General features: G+C 49.6%; 1 protein-coding gene across 8 annotated transcripts in view; it reads left to right on the top strand.

Moving 5' to 3' along the window:
- The first annotated feature begins 3,607 nt into the window (after nucleotides 1–3,607).
- The window catches only part of TNIP1 (TNFAIP3 interacting protein 1), an 89,315-nt gene continuing 75,909 nt past the window's right edge, over nucleotides 3,608–17,013 (top strand). For 2 of the 8 annotated variants that reach the window (XM_045026451.1, XM_045026448.1), the window contains exon 1: nucleotides 3,615–3,709. The gene's annotated coding sequence lies outside the window, so the exon portion shown is untranslated. Of the gene's footprint in view, nucleotides 3,710–8,858; nucleotides 8,983–17,013 lie in introns of those variants that run through there. The other 6 variants (XM_045026444.1, XM_045026446.1, XM_045026447.1 and 3 more) reach the window with 6 other exon arrangements.

The following is a 17,013-nucleotide window of genomic DNA, read 5'->3' as shown; positions in this document are numbered from 1 at the left end:
GCTCTGGGGCCTAACCCCTTTCCCTACATTCCATGCTGCGGCCTCATTAAGCTGCTGTCTTCTGGCCAAAACCAACTGTGCTGCTTTGGAGAAATCTGAGTTCACTAAAACACCAGCAGGCTGGGTTTTGGAGCAGTGTTTTCAGTTTGTTTTTCTGTACGAGGTGGGGAGTGAGTAGGTTATTTTTGTTTGTTTTTTTTCTGGCTTTTCAGCCCTCCCAAACTATAGACAGATAAGGAGGAAACAACAGTCTTGATTCTAGGGTTGCCAAGTTTGGTTGGACTCCAAGGACAATCCTGGAGGGTTGACAACCCTTCTTGACTCCTGTTTTCACACGAAACTCCCTGTACCAGTTTTAATGGAAATGGCTTGTGCAGAAAGGGACCTGGTCTCACCAGAGACAGTGGATGGAAACCAGAGTTGGGTCCCAAGTTGATGTGCATGCTGGAGGTGTTGGCCACAGGGCCCGGTTATTTACAGAGAAGTATCGCTGCAGAAACCTGGTAAAGGCATGACCATGTTATGCCATTGTGTTACTCTTTCAGTTGTGTCTCTACTGCCTAATTTGCTCAGTGCATGCGACAAACCCCCTTCCCCACCCACAATGGGCTGTCCCAGGAACCTGCTCATCTTTGCGGTGCCAACATTCCAGCAGATGATGATTGCTGATGGTTTCTTGTCATTGTGTCTAGTTAAAGGCAATTTGATGGCAAACAGTTCTGAGTCTTTGGGGTTATAGAGAATGCCCTGTGTGTTACTGGCCTTGAAAATTTAGGCTTGAAATAGCTAAAGCCTAAAGCAAAGCAAAACATGATCTGAGATCTCTTAGGACCAAATTCTCTGTTACTGCATATTGGTGTGGCTCTGCTGCCATCACTGGAGCAGCACCAGTTTACACCAGAATGTGGCCCATAGAATTGGCCATGACATGTGCCTCATCTTGATTTCACAGTTCTTGTTAGCCACCAAATGGTCTTGCATACCTACAATAACGGGAAGAGAATAATGACCTCCTTGCTGATGGAACACCACCCAGCTCCATCTCTGGCTAGGTCCTGAAGGTATTCTGGCTGGATATTCAGTTTATGTCCATCACTGACAATCTGATCGTGCCACCGATGCTTTTGGTGCCCATAGGATGGCTGGCTAGGTGGTGGAGATCCTTGGCACACGTTCTGGGAAGTGGGGGAAGTGATTTGATTAAATGAAAGGGTAAAAGCCCCAGCATGATGGGATGGGTCAGGGAGGAAGCTGCCCTTTAGGCATGAGTCTAAATAGCTTGGTGCATTCCATAGGCCAGTAGCTGCAAAAGGTATGGAGAAGCAATTGCCTACCTTAACTCTATTCTCTTCTTCACTCTAATAGTCCTGTCCCCTTCCTCTCCTCCCATTATCAGTTCTCCCCTCCACATCTCTTCTTTCCCTCTCTCGCCTCCTCAATGGTCCACTTTCCTCCTCTCTGTAGCCTTCCCCTCTTTCCCTCTCAGCGCCTGCCTCCATCCTACTCGATCTCCAACTCATCCCACTCCCTTGCATTCCGTCCCTGAGCCCTCTCATCCTGCCAGGGTAATCTGAGTGCATGATTTACATAGTCAGATCTTGATGTTCTGGAAATCCCCTTCTGTGGCCAAAGCTTCCTCCCTGAGCTCAGAAGGCGTCATTCTCGCAGTTCTTCTGCTTTCCTTTGTCAACCAAAGCAACAAAACAGACCAGCCTGGACTGGTAAATACTACAGCCACAGGAGCAGCGAAACCCCACTTCTGATGTCAATAGACACCGAGATGTCAGAAATGTGGTGCCCTGCGCAGATCAAAGTGCAAAAATGGCCTAGAAAAGCACTCAGCCTTTGATCCTGTCCACTCCCCCCTGTGCCTTCTCTCGAGGTGCCCTCTGTGTCTGGGATTTGATTCCTGACCTTTGTCCCCAACCCCTCTCTCCCCACTCCACTTGTACAAAGTTATAGGGTGAGATTACAAAATTAACCTGAGCAAGTAAACAGAGAGCACCCAGGATGTCTTGTTACTCTGGGCTCATCTGCATGCAGAGTTGCACCAGTTTAACAAAAGGTGCAATTTTAAACTCATCTACATAAATTAGTGCAAAAGGCACTGTGAGAGGTCTCTGGTTTACACCAGGTCAGTTTTGGTTTAGCAGGAGATGATTAGGAACAGGTTTAAGCTAAACCGTAATAAGTCACTTCTGAATTGAACTGTGTGTGTACACCTTGGGGTTTGCACCAATTTAACTAAACTGGCATAACCAAACCAGTGCAAATTTGCTCCCTTAGTTTCCTGTTCCAAGTGCCAAAGCCAGGTACAGTAATGCCAATAGGGGAGCAAGCTGGATTCCAATCTGCCTTATGCAGCACCAGCCAAGTTGTCCCCTTAATTCTAGAAGTAAGGTGATGTAATGAGCTGGGCGAACACAGCCTGAATTTCTGATGCCAGGTAGAAGATGCAGGATGAGCAGCTAGAAAAACTGAGCCAGATGGTCCAATAAAAGATATCACCTCACCCACCTTGTCTCTCCAGATTCTGCTGTCAGTTATAGTGGTGCACCCTGCACTGGGTGCATCTAGAATAGAAAAACAAATGCTCACAGCAGAGCAGGAGCCAGCAAGGGTGCAGCTTCTGGGTGCTAAACTGCTCTAGGTGCTCTGAGACATGAGCGGAGTTATCCTATCAGAGAATTTGTCCTGCCGTGTAGATGGGGCTCTGGCATTTTTACTGCCAGGACATATTCGGCGCATATTTGCATGATACTGTGGTAAGAGCACTGTCTACATCAGTGCTTATACCAGTGCAACAGCTGTTATATAGTACAAGCAGTAATTTGGCTAGTATAGACAAGGCTGCTGGAATCAGTGGGTCTGCGTGAGTGGACCTGACAGCAGAACTTGGTCCTCTCATCATCCTTTGACTTGTGGAATGAGGGAATCGGAGGAATACAAAGTCCATGCTGGCAGAGCAGTGTTCTGCACTATAACCGATTTAACATTATGGCCTCAGTCAAAGGCCCCCTGGAGAGTTGGGATCAATCTCTTTAAAATGGAAAAGACTCTGACTCTTTCATGTCTATTCCAGCACCTGCCAGTTCCAGCCATTGAGCAGACTGTCAAAGAACTTGGTAACCACTCCACGTGGTTTATTTAGAATGACTGCAGGGCTGGCGTCTATTCACCCTGCCTTCAGAATTGTACCACTGGCCCACTTGACTTCACCGCTGCTGAGGCTGATGGGACAGTGAGGGAATGTCAGTGGGATGCGCTGATCACTGGCTAGGGAGGACAAGGCAGGCTGGCCAGTAGGAAGTATTTCCTAGTAACACTAAACAGGCTTCCTAGGGACGTCACTAAACATACGGGAATGCGGGAAAGAGAACAATCTTCCGGTGGCCAGGCAGGAAGTGGATGATCTCATCAGCCTTCCTAGGATTCCGTCACTGAATCATTGTTCTGTGGTTCCAGGCTGCAATTACTAACTAAGAAGTGAGGTACAGCCCCCTCTTCATGAGGACAGATGCAGGAGAGCCCCTCACGCTGTGTGTGGCTCCTTATCAAACCACTCCAGCTGTCTGGGGCCTCATCATGGGGAATTCCCCTTCTCCTGCCTAAAAGTAAACTCAGCTGGGCTTTCCTTCCTGTATTCACTTAGCAGCCCAGAGGCTGGACTGAAGGCTCTCTCTCGCCAGCTCCCCTTGGCCCTACTTGGGTGAGTAACCAACGGTTCTTTTAGCCAGAGCATGTGGTAGATAAGAAGAAAGGGAGAAGAGTCAGTTGTTAGGTTGTAAATCAAGATTTTAGAACTATGGAGATAGAGACACGACACCTCTTCCTCTCTCTTTGACAGAAATAGACCAGAGTTTTTACAGTCTGCGTTAGGCTATTTATTTGCAGGCTGAGACACTATGTTAAAAACAAGCCCATTTGTGGCTCAATATGGCTGTATTTAGCTTTGCCTCCAGGCTTTCTGCTGGCTTACAGAACAAAAAACAGAACGAAATGAGCTCCAGTTGTTTTGGGAGAAGCGGGGATAATTTGACTGTTTTTCAGTCCCAGGGTTCCCATAGATGCCTGGGTGCACAGACTGCCTGGGTGGTATATTCAGCTATAGAACATTGGCATTTACATTTCCTGCACTGGTTTAAAATGCAGGACACGAGAGTCCCAAAACCAAAGCCTTACAACATGGTGAGCTGTGAAATTAAACCCTGTAGAACATTTTAAGGCATTGTTCTATTTAGAGCATCGAGGGCCTGGGCCACAGAGCTTACCCCTTGTAACGTACTTTAATGACAGTGTTCTCCGGCGTTTCCTGAATCCTCCAGTTTCCAACAAGTGATTGTGGTGCATGGGCAGTGTGCTGCGGGAAGCCAAGGCTGGAATGGCTGACCGTGCTGTAGGGCAGGATTGAAGTGTATAGGCAGACTTCCGAGAGAGCCCACCATGGGCTAGTAGGAGTTGCCACAAGTCAGCAATGAGGTGCATAGGCTGAAAGCTATGGGGGAATGGTTCAACTTCTCTGCTTGCAGTGTGGATCCTCTGCTTGTTCCACAGCCTGTTAGGCATATTCCCTAGCACCTTCCTGGCAAAAAATGGCTAATAATTAAATGGAACATCAGGTCCAGCATATGTTAAAATCTATGCAATATTGTGCAAAAATGGGAAAATTCCCTGCAGTTGTCACCGGCTCTTTTTTTCCTGTCATTATCCACCATCCTACAATAACAGAAGCAGGGTGTGTGGGGAGGGGGGGAATGTGATAAGGAAACAGATTTCAATGTCGGTTTTCCAATATATTATGAGAACAAACATCTCAAAAGGCCAGATGACTTGACTCTCCCCTAGGCAATAAAGGCTGGGGAATTCTCGCAATCTGAGCTGCTCATGATGCCAGGAAAGCTGCAGTAACTCTGGAGCAGCTCTTTGCACTGTACACAGGCGTGCCTCTCATGGATTCTTAGAGCCACACAGCGCTCTTGACCTTCGTGCACAGTTCCCCTTGATATCAAGGGGAGTCGGCCATAGTTACAAGGCTAGGGAAATGTCTGGTCATGGTGAAACAAAGCAGTGGGTCTCTGGCATGCTAAGGAAACACAGTGACCATCCTCTAGCCAGCGGAATGCTGCGTCTGGCAACTCTCGGTTACATCTGTGTAATTCACTTGTGAAAACTTGCAGTAAGAATGGGTTTTGCACCTCCATGCGCCCCATGCCCACTTTCACCTCCCCAGTCTGGCAGGGGGGTTCCACCTGTGAGTCTGTGATGTCCTGAGAGCCAAACTTGGGCGCATCCACCTAAAGACCCAGAGTTTCCGTTCTGATTCTCCCCTCCCCAGAACCATGGGCTCCTTGCTGACAGCTGCACAGACTCCCCCCTCTAGTAATGCCAGGTGCTTCAGAGAAAATGAACAGAACGGGGTTATCATCAAGTGATCCATCCCCCGTCATCCAGTCCCAACTTCGGGCAGTCAGAGGCTAGAGACATCCACAGTGTGAGGTTGTATCCCTGACCATCTCGGCTAATAGCCATTGATGTATCCTCCGTGAACTTATCTAATTTTTTAAACCCCATTGTAAGTTCGGCCTTCACAGCATCCCCTGGCAAGGAGTTCCACAGGCTGACTGTGTGTTGTGTGAAGTACTACTTCCTTCTGTTTCTTTTAAACCTGCTGCCTGTTAATTTCATTGGGTGACCCCTGGTTCTTGTGTTATGCGAAGGGGTAAATAACACTCCCTTATTCACTTTCTCCACAGCATAGCCCTCTATCATAACCCCCCTTAGTCGTCTCTTTTCCAAGCTGAAAACTCCCCCCTCTTTCTAATCTCTTCTCACATGGCAGCTGTCCCAAACCCTCAATTATTTTTGTTGCCCTACTCTGGACCTTTTCCAATTCTAATATATCTTTTCTGATATGGGGCAACCAGAACTGCATGCAGTATTGAAGGGGTGGGTGAACCATGGATTTATATAGTGGCATTATGATATTCTCTGTCTGATTATCCCTTTCCTAATGGCTCCTAACATTTTGGGTTTTTTACTGCTGCTGCACATTGAGCTATATCATCAGCATGGGACCTGTTCTCCTTTGGCACCCTGCAAATCACAACACCCACCATGCGTAAGTGTCCCGTAATGATTGCTGATACTGCCAGATGCAAGCAGACAGCCAGTGGGCAGCTAACATGTGGGGCTAAGACCACCTTTTTGTTCTGTGTTCGTACAATGGTGCCCTGGTCCTTGGGCAGTCCGGGGCTGCTGCTTGCTATGGCAATATAAATAGTAAATATTAATAGAATCAGACGCAGGCTTAAAGGCTTTTTTTTTTCTCCTGAGCAACTGTGGGTTGGAGAGACTGAGAGGAAGCGGCAGATCGTGAGCAGCCCAATGTTCACTGCAAGCACCACTGTGGCGGTACCCACTTCCATCCAGGAGTGGAAATCCCCCTCCACATACGTAATCATTTGAGAAAGACGATCAGCCTTCTGCCTCCCGCCCTGCCCATTTCACCTTCACAGATAGCCAAGGTGGGATCAGTGACTCGAAGACTCCAAAACAATGCGAGTGCTAAATTTAGGAAGGGAAATTTAGGGACATAAGAGTGGTTGCCTCTTCCTGATCTTTGCATTATAGAGACAATGACAGTGTTCTGTACAGGGGTGGCTCTAGGAAATCCGCCGCCCCAAGCAGACGTGCCTGCGGATGCTCCACCGGAGCCGCGGGACCAGTGGACCCTCCGCAGTCATGCCTGCGGGAGGTCCGCCGGAGCCGCCTGCCGCCCTCCCGGCAAAATGCCGCCCCAAGCGCGCGCTTGGCACGCTGGGGTCTGGAGCCGGCCCTGGTTCTGTAGTTATGATCCAGCATGCTACAGCTCAGGAGAGTGATCCCATAGGGCACGGGGCCATCAGCCCAGAATGCTCCAGAACATTACAGTGTAAAACTCCTATGATGCAGGACATGGGGTTGTCAGTCCAAAATGCTCCAGAACATCACAGTGTACAACTCCTATGCTGCAGCACATGTGGCCATCAGTCCAGAACGCTCCAGAATGTCACACCGTACAACCCGATGCTGCATGTCATGGGGCTGTCAATCCAGAATGCTCCAGAACGTCACAGTGCACAACCCTGATGCTGCAGGGCACAGGGGCCTCCGTCCAGATGCTCCAGAACGTCACAGTGCACAACCCCGATGCTGCGGGACGCGGGGCCCTCCGTCCAGAATGCTCCAGAACATCACAGTGCACAACCCCGATGCTGCGGGGCCCTCTGTCCAGAATGCTCCAGAACATCACAGTGCACAACCCCGATGCTGCAGGGCCCTCTGTCCAGAACACTAGTGTAGTTTCCTGATGGTCTCTCCCATCCTTTATTCTTGCTACTTTCTCTTTCCCTTAATAACTGGGTCTGTGGATGAGGGGAAAGCAGTGGATGTGTTATTCCTTGACTTTAGCAAAGCTTTTGATACGGTCTCCCACAGTATTCTTGCCAGCAAGTTAAAGAAGTATGGGCTGGATGAATGGACTATAAGATGGATAGAAAGCTGGCTAGATCGTCGGGCTCAACGGGTAGTGATCAACAGCTCCATGTCTAGTTGGCAGCCGGTTTCAAGTGGAGTGCCCCAAGGTTCGGTCCTGGGGCCGGTTTTGTTCAATATCTTCATTAATGATCTGGAGGATGGCGTGAAATGCACTCTCAGCAAGTTTGCAGATGACACTAAGCTGGGAGGAGTGGTAGATATGCTGGAGGGTAAGGATAGGATACAGAGGGACCTAGACAAATTAGAGGACTGGGCCAAAAGGAACCTGATGAGGTTCAGCAAGGACAAGTGCAGAGTCTTGCACTTAGGATGGAAGAATCCCATTCACTGTTACAGACTAGGGACCGAATGGCTAGGCAGCAGTTCTGCAGAAAAGGACCTAGGGGTTACAGTTGACGAGAAGCTGGATATGAGCCGACAGTGTGCCCTTGTTGCCAAGAAGGCTAACAGCATTTTGGGCTGTATAAGTAGGGGCATTGCCAGCAGATTGAGGGACGTGATCATTCCCCTCTATTCGGCATTGGTGAGGCCTCATCTGGAGTCCTGTGTCCGGTTTGGGGCCCCACACTACAAGAAGGATGTGGAAAAATTGGAAAGAGTCCAGCGGAGGGCAACAAAAATGATCAGGGGCTGGGGCACATGACTTATGAGGAGAGGCTGAGGGAACTGGGATTGTTTAGTCTGCAGAAGAGAAGAAGGAAGGGGGATTTGATAGCTGCTTTCAACTACCTGAAGGGGGGTTCCAAAGAGGATGGATCTAGACTGTTCTCAGTGGTGGCAGATGGCAGATGACTTGCATCCGACGAAGTGGGTATTCACCCACGAAAGCTCATGCTGCAAAAACATCTGTTAGTCTATAAGGTGCCACAGGATTCTTTGCTGCTTCTACAGAACAAGGAGCGATGGTCTCAAGTTGCAGTGGGGGAGGTTTAGGTTGGACATTAGGAAAAACTTTTTCCCTAGGAGGGTGGTGAAGCACTGGAATGGGTTCCCTAGGGAGGTGGTGGAATCTCCTTCCTTAGAGGTGTTTAAGGTCAGGCTTGACAAAGCCCTGGCTGGGAGGATTTAGTTGGGAATTGGTCCTGCTTTGAGCAGGGGGTTGGACTAGATACCTCCTGAGGTCCCTGCCACTCCGTGACCGCATCCCTCCCTCCGCTTTCCTGTGTCCGTCGGCTCCCTGCCCTGCAGCTCCTGCCCTTCCCCCACCCTCTCTTGCCCTCTGTTTCTCTCTCCCTCCGCCCGTTGCTAGCAGCCGGTCTGCGGCACGCCGCGGGGGGGGGGGGGGGGGGGGTTTGCTGGTTAGCTCTCAGGCCTGTCAATCACGGGTGGGAATTTCCAGGGGAGGCGGGGCTGACTCACTTCCTCCTCCTGCCGCGAGCTGAGAGGTGCCCGCGGGAGGCTCGGTAGGGCGCGCGCCGCTGGCAGACCCGGGCTGCCCGTCCCCAGGTAGGACGAGACCCTCCTCTCCCCCCGCGTGCCCGGGCCCCGGCTGCAGCCAGCCCCGCTGGGGGGGGCGCTGCACCCAGCCCGGGAAGGGGCGGGGGGCCCCGGCTGCAGCCAGCCCCGCGGGGGGGGGGCGCTGCACCCAGCCCGGGAAGGGGCGGGGGGGGCCCCGGCTGCAGCCAGCCCCGCGGGGGGGGGGGCGCTGCACCCAGCCTGGGAAGGGGCGGGGGGCCCCGTCTGCAGCCAGCCCCGCTGGGGGGGGGGCGCTGCACCCAGCCTGGGAAGGGGCGGGGGGCCCCGTCTGCAGCCAGCCCCGCTGGGGGGGGGGCGCTGCACCCAGCCCGGGAAGGGGCGGGGGGCCCCGGCTGCAGCCAGCCCCGCTGGGAGGGGGGGGCGCTGCACCCAGCCCGGGAAGGGGCGCTGCTGCCGGGCTCCGCCGCTCGGCGTTGTTCCGGGCTGGCCTGGCTGCATCCCCTCTGCAGGGGGCTGGGCTGGGAGACTGGAGCTGAGTGTTTGTAAAGCAGATCGGGCTCCTCCCTCCCTCCCTGGCCCCCAGCTGCTTGTCTGTCTCCGGAGGCGCTTTGCTTTCCCAAGTGCTGCCCGCCCCCCCGCCCCCCGCTGTGGGGCTCCTGGGAAGGAAGCCCCGTAGGTGTGGGAATGGAGGTGGTCCCGCCCCCCCCCCCCCGGGATGTTGTTATTGCAGAGGGGGTGGGGAGGTTGATGGAGGTCTCGCTCCGCTCTGCTTCCCTGGAGCGGTGGGGTGGGGGGGTCACCCAGGACTGATAATGGGTTCGGTGCCATGGAGGGCGGGGGGGGTGCGTGTGTGCAAAGCCACCCCCCTGCCCTCTCGGCGGCTCTCCAGACATCTGCGCTACCCTCCGCCCCGGTACCCAGTGACTCACTCTTTCTGAGCGGGCCTGATTCATGGACCTGTGGTGGAAAAGCTGAGGTGCGGTGCCCACCTGGCAAATCATGAGACATCGCCCTGCCAGCCCATTTGCCCCAAAGGTCCCCGGCAGTGCCGCGCTCCCTGGAGTGCCCCCTAAGGCACTGTGTGCATGTGCAGGGCTGGCTCCAGACCCCAGCGTGCCAAGCGCGTGCTTGGGGCGGCATGCCGCGGGGGGGCACGTCTGCGGGAGGTCCACCGGAGCCGCAGGACCGGCGACCGCCAGAGCGCCCCCCGCGGCGTGCCGCCGTGCTTAAGGCGGCGAAATTCCTAGAGCCGCTCCTGTGCATGTGGTAAGGTGTGGGGGCGTTACATGCTGCCCATCCACTTACTGTGCTGCCCATGCACAGCGTGGACCTTGGGGGCGTGCTTGGAACTGGGGTGCTGCTAATTATAGATGTCACTTACAGCTTTGTCTTGGGGACAGTTTCCGGCATAATAGCAGCTTCCAGAAGAGAAACTTACCCATTCCCAGGAGCCATTTGAGGCTCCCTGGTGAGTCCCTGCAGACTGTGCTGCTCCCCAGGTAATATTGATGTCCTGCTCGCACGCACTATTTTTAATCCGTGGACTCTATGGACATACATTAGATAAACCTTGCAACAGCCCTGGAATAACGATACATAGTATTATCCCTCCTGTACGGCTCGAGACACTGATCCTCAGAGAAATGACTTGACTCACTCACATCGCTCGTGTGTAGAACCCAGGAGGCCTGACAACCCGTCCTCTGAGCTGATCACTAGACACAGCCTTCCCTGCAAACCTTGTCACAGAGAGCATCGTGCATGGAAGGCCTCAGAACTGGCCTTAGAAGAGTGTCTGGTGGACACCTGGTTCTGTGTGCTGCAAGTCAAAGGATTTGATGGTGGGATGGGGGGAAGAAATTTCTCAATATTCAATCCAGTTGTGATTTCAAAGAACAACGTCCTAGCTGATCTATGAAAGAGAGACACGTGTTCTCCCTGTGGTTTACCTTTCCAGATTTGCATTTACCTGGCTTGGACTGAAAGTCAAAGATGAGCCCTAGGAAAATATAACTTGCTGATTGCCTTTTTGGGTTAGATCAAAGGTTACTGAGCTGTGGAGTCCATGGACCATCCGTGGTTCACAGAGTGCTTGCTAGTGGTCCAGACGGCTAGCTGGTCATCTGGGGCTGGCATCTCTCCTTGGTTCTAGGTCCTTAATCACACACAGACAACTAAAAATAAGACCAGGTTGTAATGGTAATGAGGGACTTTATCCACTTATCTGTTGGAAAAGTAATATGGCAAAACACACACTCTCCAATAAGTTATTGGAACGTATTGTGGTCAACTTCTTGTTTCAGAAATGGTAGGAAGTAGCCAGAGGGGCAGCCATTTTAGATTCGATTCTGGCTACCAGGGAGGAATTGTTTGCAGATCTGAAGGTGGAAAGCAGTTTGGGTGAAAGTGATCTTGAAATGATAGATTTCATTATTCGAAGGAAAGGAAGGCATGCGAGCAGGGGAATAAGGACAATGGACTTCAAAGAAAGCACTTTAACGCACTCAGAGAACTGGTAGGTGAGGTCCCATAGGAAGAAAATCAAAAGGTAAACGTGTTCAGGAAGGCTGCCATTTTCTCAAGGAGACAGTATTAATGGCACGACAGCGAACTATCCCAACGTGAAGGAAAGATAGGAAGAACAGTAAGAGGCCAAAATGGCACCATCGGTTAATAAACTAAGAATCGAAAAGGAATCCTGCAAGAAGTGGAGACATGGACAGATTGCTAAGGATGAATAGAAAAGAATAGCACAGGCATGTAGGGACAACATCAGGCTACAGCACCAGATGAGTTGTGCCTCGCAAGGGACATAACCGGCAATAAGAAAAGGTTCTATAAATACATTAAGAGTGAGAGAAAGATGAAGGAAAGTGTAGGTCCACTGCTTAGCAAGTAAGGAGAGCTAATAGCTGATGACACCAAAAAGGCTGAGGTGTTTAATACCTATTTTGTTTCACTCTTCACTTACAAAAAGTTTAATTGTGACCAGATGCATAATTAATATTAACAACAAGGGGGACGGACATAAACCAGAACAGGGAAAAGAACAGGTTAAAGAATAAATATTTAGGTAAGTTAAATGTATTGAAGTTGGCAGGACCTGACGAAATTCACTGTTGACTACTTAAGGAACTAGCTGAAGCAATCTCAGAACCCTCTTCAGCAACTCATGGATGATGGGTTGAGGTCCCAGAGGAGTGGAGATGGGCAAACATAGTACGTATCTTTGAAAAAGGGAAGAAAGAGGACCCAGGGAGTGGGAATTATAGACCAGTCAACTTAACTTTGATACCTGGAAAGATACCGGAACAAATTATTAAGCAATCCGTTTGTAAGCACCTAGAGGATAATAGAGTTATAAGGAATAGACAACATGGTTTTGTAAAGAACAAATCATGCCATATCCACCTAATTTCCTTTTTTGATACGGTAACTGGCCTGGCAGAGGGGAGGAAGCAGTAGACATAATGTTTCTTGATTTTTGTAAGTTGTTTGTCACAGACCTTCATGACATTCTCATAAGCAAACTGGGGAAATACGGTCCAGATGAAATTACTATAAGGTGGTTACATAACTGGTTAAAAGACCATACTCAAAGAGTAGTTATCAGTGGTTCTCTGTCAAACTAGGGGGATATTTCTAGTGGAGTCCTGCAGGGGACTGTCCTACGTCAGGTATTATTCAATATTTTATTAATGACTTGGAACAGAGAGTATGCTCTTAAAATCTGCACAGGACATTAAGATAGGAGGGATTGGAAGCACTTTGGAACACAGGATTAGAATTCAAAATGACCTGGATAAATTGGAGAATTGGTTTGAAATGAACAAGGTGAAATTCAATAAAGACAAGTGCAAAATACTACACTTAGGAAGGAAAATCAAATGCACAACTCCAAAATGGGGAATAACTGGCTAGGCAGCAGTACTGCAGAAAAGGATCTGGGGGTTAGAGTGGATCACATATTGAATATGTGAGAACAATATGATGCAGTTGTGAAAAAAGCTGATCATCATTCTGGGGTGTATTCACAGAAGTGTAGTATGTAAAACATGAGAGGTAATTGTCCTGCTTTGCTCAGCATTAGCTGGAGTATTGTATCCAGTTCTTGGTGCCTTTCAGAAAGATGTGGACAAATTGGAGAGAGTACAAAGGAGAGCAACAAAAACGATGAAAATGTTTAGAACACCTGACCTATGCGGAAAGCTTTAAAAAAAAAAAGGGGGGGGGGGGGCCTGTTTTGCCCTGAGGAAAAGAAGACCCAGGGGAGTCCTGATAACAGTCTGCGTATATGTTAAGGCCTGTTATAAAGAGGACGGTTTGTTCCTCATGTCCACTGAAGGTAGGACAAGAAGCAATTGACTTAATCTGCAGCAAGGGAGATTTAGGTTAGATACTAGGAAAAACTTCCGAACTATAACACTAGTTAAATATTGCAATAGGCTTCCGAGGGAAGATGTGGAGTCCCCGTCATTGGAGGTTTTTGAGAACAGGTTAGACAAACACCTGTCAAGGATGGTCTAGGTTTACTTGGTCCTATCTAAGCACAGGGGGCTGAAATAGATGACCACTCAAGGTCCCTTCCAACCCTACATGTATATGATTCTCTGAAATACATGCAGTCCTTCCAGTTTTACTTTCTCATGTAAGCAAGTGTTGTTGTGACCCCAGGGATATTGTGTGGTCCCAAATGGTAGGGGAGGTATTTGGGAGTCAGTCTCTCTGTTAAAATATGCTCTGTCCTATGGGAAAAGTTTGAGCAACAGAACAAAAAACCAGTCCCCACTCCACAGAGTTTACAATGAACAGAACAACCTTTCTCAGTCATTTTTCTTGTCTTATATTCAGGAAACCAGGACCAGGCTGGTGCGCCTACCAAATTGCTGGTTCATAATAATACTCTTTTACATAATAACATACACATGCAGTTTGGCCCAGCCCCCACCCCTAATCCCACCGTGCTTTCTGGATTATAAAGATGCTTTCTCTGAGACAATCTGGAAAGCATTTAGCGACCGAATGGCACGTGCTCCAGCTATTGTAAGCTCTTCTAGCCCAGGAACGTGCCTCTCTATATTTATAAGGCATGGTGTACATTTCCAGCTCTGCATACATGTTTTGTAACAATATTAGGTGTGAGTGAATGAGCACCTCATAAGGGCTGGAGTAGGGAGGTCTGTTCCCCTGCCATCCTGAGAAAGCTTTTTGGTTATTAACCTAACATTCACTTTCCTGCAGCATAGAAATCATGCTTCTAAATGTAGGTATAACAACATCTGTGAGAAAACTGATCTGTTTACTAATGTACCTGGAACCACACCTGAAAAGCTGGAGCTGTATCATGACACAGCTGCATCATATGGTCATCTTATTTCTATGCTAAGGTTTTGGGTGGAGGGGGTATATCCTAGAGCAGCCTCAGCTGTCTCTAAATGTAGTTATTGTTTGTTATCTCCTGCAAAGACAGTTATGGGATGCTGGAGTTGGGGGTGTGCATCCCAGATAGCTTGATCCATGGCGTTTATCCTGGGAGCTCTGGAAACTGTGACACTCATACAAGATTTCTCATCCAGCGCTCAGAACAGTGTTTGAAAAGGCAAAATAAGTGACAGGAAGGGAAGTGAGTTGTTAACGGCCTTTTCTTCTTGTAGAGCTATGGGCTGAGCTGATCCTATAATACCTTTCAGCCTGACCCGCAGAAAACAAGAAGGCTGTTTAGCACGGGGCTTGAAGTTTCACTTGCCAATGGTGGGTACGAAACGTTGCCTGGTGAGTGAAGAGAGCATAGAGGAGCTAAGCCATCAGTTTCTACAGAATTTCAGCTTTTATTTAAAATAAGAATTCTAGCTCTTATGGTTATGAAGATAACTTTGCAATTGGGACTCAGTTCCATGCTGACTTTCTGAGTCTGCTGGCAGTTTCACTGCCACTGTTGCTGCTCAGAGTTTCCTCAAGCAGCAGAGTACACTTAACAAGTTCTCCTTCATTTTAAATGCTTCTGTTTGGAGCTTTGAAGGCTGCTGGGAAAGCATGTCAGTTTACTCTGCTGCTTTGGAAAGCTGTGATCAGCTGAGGCAGGTACTGGTGCTGTGTGGGAAGCAAAATTAAAGTACTGGATTTAGGGAAAGGGTAGATTAGTAGAGAGAATTTATCCTCCCAAAAGAGGATGAGGTCCCCAAGCAGCATCCAAGGACAGCATCCTGCAAAGAAGACCATCGCCCCACAGAAGGGGTTTAGCTTCTCATCAGGGCACTGCTGCTAAAATCTCACAACCGGTGTTCCTTTGCATTGGTCTCTGGCTAATAGGTGGCTGGTAATTGCTTCTAGCAGGAGCCTATGAGAGCAATGGCTTTCCTGCTTGCTAACTAACCTGCCCCCTACATGGCCACTATCCCAGGGGAGTTACAAGAAGAGCTGGAAAAAATTGTGACGAATCATTTTTCCAGTGACAAATGCTGTTTCATGAAAACTGAATTGTTATGTGGAAATGTATCTGTTTGAGCAGCAAAGAATCCTGTGGCACCTTATAGACTAACAGACGTTTTGCAGCATGAGCTTTCGTGGGTGAATACCCACTCCGACGAAGTAGGTATTCACCCACGAAAGCTCATGCTGCAAAACGTCTGTTAGTCTATAAGGTGCCACAGGATTCTTTGCTGCTTTTACAGATCCAGACTAACACAGCTACCCCTCTGATACTTGTATCTGTTTGGACACAGATTTCATCGGGAAGTTTTCTTGGGTCTGGGATGCAACTTCTGGACGGAGGGTATGCCTACACTGGAGCTGGATGGTGTAATTTCCAGCTTGAGTAGATATACCTCTGCTTTCTGTTGTTGAGCTGGTGCACAAAAACCAGAAGTGTAGCCATGGGCAGTGGGATGCCTGAGTACAGTCCGGTAAAAGACCCATAGTACATACTCAGGGCAACTAGGCTGTCCTGCAGCTCACTCCATCAGGGCTACACCACTTTTGAGTGCTTGCTTTCTCAGAGCTAGCCTGGGTATGTCTGCTCAAGCTGGAAGTTCCACCTTCTTCAGCTCCAGTGTAGACATACCCAGAGACCAAGACCAGAATAGCTGATGGCCCAGAGGTTAGGGCGCTCAGCTGGGGAGGTAGGGGACCCTGCTGTGAAGCAGGTAGAGCAGGGACTAGAACTACTGGGCGATTGGCTATTCTGGGGTCTCTCTCTCTCTCCCGATTGACTAGTCTGGGGTGTGTGTCTCTCTCTCTCCCCCTCTTACACCCTCACCCCCAATAAAATGGTCCAAAGGTCTTGGTTTCATTCCGGATCAGAATGAAACCAAATTTCGAAACCTTGTTTTTTTGAAACCTTGAAATAGTTGTTTTCCAACCAGGCCTTATGGTAAATAAAACGCTGGCATGGTCTCTGCAGGCAGCCGGCCAGGAGTAACCCACTCTAGGCTGAATCCACTATAGTACAATCTGAAGTTTGTTCTCCAGGTTCACCTCCTCATTCAGGAAAGTCCCTTCTCCCAAGCAACTCCCCACCCTGCAAGTTTTCTGACACGCGCTTCCCCCTCTGGCTTCACCTCCAAGGGTACATCTACTCGGCAGCTGGGAGTGTGCTTCCCAACATGGGGAAACAGACCTGCACTAGAGATGTTTGAGCTAGCATGCTAAAAACAGCAATGCGCCCGTGGTAGCCAGCCAAGTACGTACTCAGGGGGGTTAGGTGGGTGGGTGTGAGAGCTGTTTGTAGAATACTTGTATGTGGACGGCGGAACAACTGGAGTTCTCACTGAGACCTAAACCGATTGTAGCCCCTGCGGTATCTACCCTCCTGGCCACAGACGGCACATCCGTATTATAGTTAGCTGCTTTCCAGTAAAGAAGGCTGAAGTGCTTTTGCTTTCATTCTGAGGAGAGAGTTGCTGTCCTCAGCAGGTGCCCTTTGGAAAGCCAAGTGTGCTGCCAGAGTTCAGGAGATTGCTTTCAAGCCATGGATTCCTGGGTGCCCTGGACAGTCTTGTGTTGCAAGAAGGAAAACCCCTTCTCTGCATAAGGATCGGCTGACGCTGAGTAGCGTTTTTCCGG

Source organism: Mauremys mutica, chromosome 8 (assembly GCF_020497125.1).
Source record: "Mauremys mutica isolate MM-2020 ecotype Southern chromosome 8, ASM2049712v1, whole genome shotgun sequence".
Taxonomy (NCBI): domain Eukaryota; kingdom Metazoa; phylum Chordata; order Testudines; family Geoemydidae; genus Mauremys; species Mauremys mutica.
The sequence above is the reverse complement of the archived record's forward strand: the minus strand, read 5'-3'. Positions and strand labels throughout refer to the sequence as shown.